The 4,128-nt window shown below is 43.3% G+C and overlaps 1 long non-coding RNA gene across 1 annotated transcript; it reads left to right on the forward strand.

Annotated features, from left to right (window-relative positions):
• The first annotated feature begins 208 nt into the window (after positions 1–208).
• LOC115069226 lies at positions 209–1,285 on the forward strand. The gene is made up of 3 exons (XR_003848500.1): positions 209–314; positions 438–554; positions 1,158–1,285. It is a non-coding gene; the product is annotated as an uncharacterized LOC115069226 (long non-coding RNA).
• The last annotated feature ends 2,843 nt before the right edge of the window (positions 1,286–4,128 follow it).

Below are 4,128 nucleotides of genomic sequence, written 5' to 3' on the forward strand. Positions count from 1 at the left end.
AAGCATTGCTTTACCTTCATGAAGGATTTTCCTGGCCATAGTTTCAAGTTTACTCAGACCTGAGTTATTGGCCATATTTGTGTTAACAGGCATGAGTTTCCTCCTGTGGAATGGGGGTTAAATGCAATCAGAAAGGGGCTGGTTACCCCCATAACATTCCTGCCACTATTGTATCCCTGGGTATATTTTGTCATGCAGGTCACTATGGAAGTCTACAGTATAGCTGCGCAAGACTTGATGACTTTTCTACTCCAGCAGCCTGCATAACACCTTCTAGTACTATGAAAGTCGGCCAAAAGGGAGGAAGATTCCTGGTCAGTGCCAACTTCATTTCTCCTTGCCCTGCGATGAATATATGTAGTATCTTCAGCAATAGGGTCTTAGCATCAATTCTGGTGGGCAACCAGGAGCAATAACAACATCCTGTATGGTTTTAGGGCTCTCTAGGACAGCCTTGACCAATAACTTGCTTGAAGGAAGGTATCCCACATCTGGCACTGGGCTTTTATTTGGCAACCTATGAATTCTTGGAGGAGCATTATTCCCTGTGTAAGGTAATTCCAATTCAAGACTTTAAAAGAATATATATATATATATATATGTATATGCATATATAACACCTAAACTAGTATGTTTCCCTATGGCTTTTTCAAACATCTCGGTGTTAATTGACCCTCTCCTCTCCTACCCTCTCCTCCCACCTCCTGCCCACTTAACACTCTCTCCTCCTTATTTCACTTTCCCTTTCATAGCCCCTGTGTTCTACTATCCTTCCTCCCTTAAGATTGTTCTCCTTTTCACCAATGCATAAGATCTCTCCTCCTAAAAGCGCTGTATTACTGACTACATGTATGATATTGGACAGCAAATATTTAGAACATAATCATCCTTCTGAAACTGCTTACTAGCTTTCCCTCCTTATATCTCACATTATTTCCCATCCCCTTTCTACCTTTTGATTCTATAAATTTAACTACTTTAGAATACAAATGTAATTATTCTGTATTTCTGTGACTGGCTGTGGTGGTTTGAATGAGAACTATCCCCCATATGGTGACATATTTAAACAGCTGGTGTTCAGTTGCTGGCATCATTTGGGGAGGTTGTGGGACTTTAGGAAATGGAGACTTGACAGAGGATTGATTATGTCACTATAGGCGGGCTTTGAGACGGATCACCCCACTTCTGGTGCCCTCTCTGCTTCCTGCCTGTGGATGAAGATGTGTCCTCCAGCATCCTGGTGCCACCTGCTACCAGGCCTTGCCTGCCATTACAGACTCCCTTCTGGAACCTTAAGCTGAAATAAACTCTTTTTTCTATAAGCCGCTTCTGGTCATGGTGTTTTATCACACCAGCAAAAGTAATAAATTGACTTATTTCACTTAGTGTGTGCCTTCAAGGTTCATCTTTATGGTCACATATGACATAATTTCCTTTTTAAAAAGGTAGAATAATAGTCCATTGCATCTACATGCCATTTCTTTACCCAGTCATGTGACTATGGGCATTGAGGTTGTTTCCAGATCTTGGATACTGTGAATAGTGCCACAATACACAAGGGCGTGCTAACAACTCTCAGAGATTTTGATTTCAATTCTTTTGGACAAATACACAGGAACTAGGTACTAGAGCCTATGGTAGCTATATTTCAATGTTTTGAAGAAACTCTCTTCTGTTTTCCAAAACAGCTACAGCATTTTATGTTTCCCGTAACAGTGGGAAAATTTCCATTTTCTACAAATCCTCACAACGTTTTATTTTTTTTATATTTTTTTAAATCATTTTATTTTTTCAAAGGATATTTTAATTGAAATTTTGTGCAATTCATACAATACATCTTAATCATATGGAGCCCTCCTCCCCTATCTGCACCACCCTCTGCCTGCCTGCAGATTCCACGATTCTGCTGTGTACGATAAGGCCTATCGATCCAACCTTGTGTACCCAGACGGCCCTCTACACAAGTTCATCCACTGGGGTCCAGTCAGTCTATCTAAAGTCACTCTGTTAAAGAAGATCGACCCTCCTTCACCTAGTAGTAATCAATTGCCAATAGCTCCTTGGTGAATGTTGGGCCTGATGCCCATTTCCCCAGTTCTATGCTGGGCTTTTGTATGATTGAATTTGCATGGGTCTTGTGCATGATGTCACCATTGCTGTAAGTTCATATGAATAAGTTCCCAGAAGCCTGGGAGACTCTGTTCCCTTGTGGTCAATCACCACCCTCTTGCAATCTTTCTGCCCCTTCTTCTGCAATGGTCCCTGAGCCCTGGGTGCCCCCCAACATTTCAAAATAAACTTATATTCAACCACTTGATCCTCAGCTTCCTTAAAGGACACTCAATAGATCTCCAAATAGTGTTTAGATACCCAAGGACAGCATGGGTACAGACTGCAACGACAAACAAGTAGAGACCCTTCTTCACCTCAGGGAACATTCATTTTTGATGTGAAGCAGACTATCCTGTTGCCATTGTGACAAGTGGACATCAAGTGTCACTGTCAGGGCAGCTGTGAAGGCCAGTTGAAAGCAGCTAGGAGACTGTACGGTAAAAGGAGTGTGATGTTTAATTTTATTTTCAGCTTTACAATATAGAATCACATAGGAAGGGAGTCTCTGTGAGGAATTATCAAGATTAAGTTGGCATGTCTCTGTGGACATGTCTCTGGGGAGCACCACAATTACATTAAGTGGGAAGACCCCCCCCACTATGAGTAGCACCAATCCCTGGGTGGGGAATCCTGGATTACATGATGGAGAAACTGAGCTGAGTCCTAGCATGAACACATTAACACATTGCTCTGTGCTGCTGACTGTGGGTGCAGTGTGGCCGTCTCTCTCAAGCAGCTGCCTCCATGGCTTGTCTGCCATGATGGACTGTAACTGGAATTGTGAGCCAAATAAAGCCCTCTTCCCTAAGTTAACTTTTATCAGAGTATTTTATCATAGCAACAAAGAAACAAAATCAGACAGGAAGGGATGGGAAGGGTATTTCCTGAGGGAACCTCCTATGGATGATGGGGGAATACTTGAAGTAAGTGTGGCCAAAATGCAAAGGAAAGAATGCAATTACTGTCCCATTTCACAGATGGAAAACCAACCTCAGGGCAAGATGTAGTTTATTAATCCTATAACCCACAACCATAGAGTGGAAATAGTATCTGGAAGCATACATGATCCCCAAAAGTGTCACACGGATGTCCTGCCTATGAGCCAAACCTGTCATGGGCAGAAGATAGAAGAAAAACACTGATGCATTGCTTAGTGTTGAGTTTCTGTGAGAAGGGAAATTGTAGGTAGGTTGACTGGTCACTATGGAGAAAGTCACTAAAAATATGTGGTCGAGCCAGTGCTCCCCTTCCAAGCTGCCTACCTGACTCACAGTAGTGAACCCCGCAACCCATATTTCTTTTTGTAATTTTCTTATGCAGCTTTTACATTGTTTCCTTAGATAACTTCCCAGTTCTGTTTAAGAACTGTAAGGAAAACCCAAATCCTGAATTAAAGTCTATAATAGACCGATGGCTATGTGTGCTACAAAGACAGGAACACACACACACACACACACACACACACACACACACACACACGTTGACACATGTTGGGCAGGTCCCTTCATTCATCGCTTTGTCCTGTGATTTGGGGAGAGTCCTTGTTTGCCACCCCCCAATCCCCTAATCTCACTAAACCAGTGGTATTTAAGAGTTTAGAGATTGGTGGAGAATCCCACCAAGCTATGGGGCCTGTCCCCGCCTCTCAGTCATGCACAATGGCACAGTCTTTGTAAGCACTTTTCAGAAACTGCATGTCCTGCCAATCCTGCTCTGACTCTTCATCTATTTTCAGTTCTTTTGACTCTCCTCTCCTTGATTTCTGTTTTGAATGCCAGTTTCTTCTTATAGTCTCAACAAACAACTGGGAACAACAGAAGCTTGGGTTCAGAAATCCTGCAAACACAGCCTGCCTCTGCCCAGTTCCTTGCTCCATGGTCTCCTGTAGTTGTTCCCTCCCTCCTTCCTCCCTCTCCTTCCTTCCTCCCCCCTCCTTTCCTCCCTCCCTTCTCTCTCTCTTTCTCTCCCTCCCTCCCTCCCTCCACCCTTCCTTCCCTCCTCCCCTCCTTCCCTCCC

This window comes from Nannospalax galili, unplaced genomic scaffold (assembly GCF_000622305.1).
Source record: "Nannospalax galili isolate Female #2095 unplaced genomic scaffold, S.galili_v1.0 scaffold271, whole genome shotgun sequence".
Taxonomy (NCBI): Eukaryota; Metazoa; Chordata; class Mammalia; order Rodentia; family Spalacidae; genus Nannospalax; species Nannospalax galili.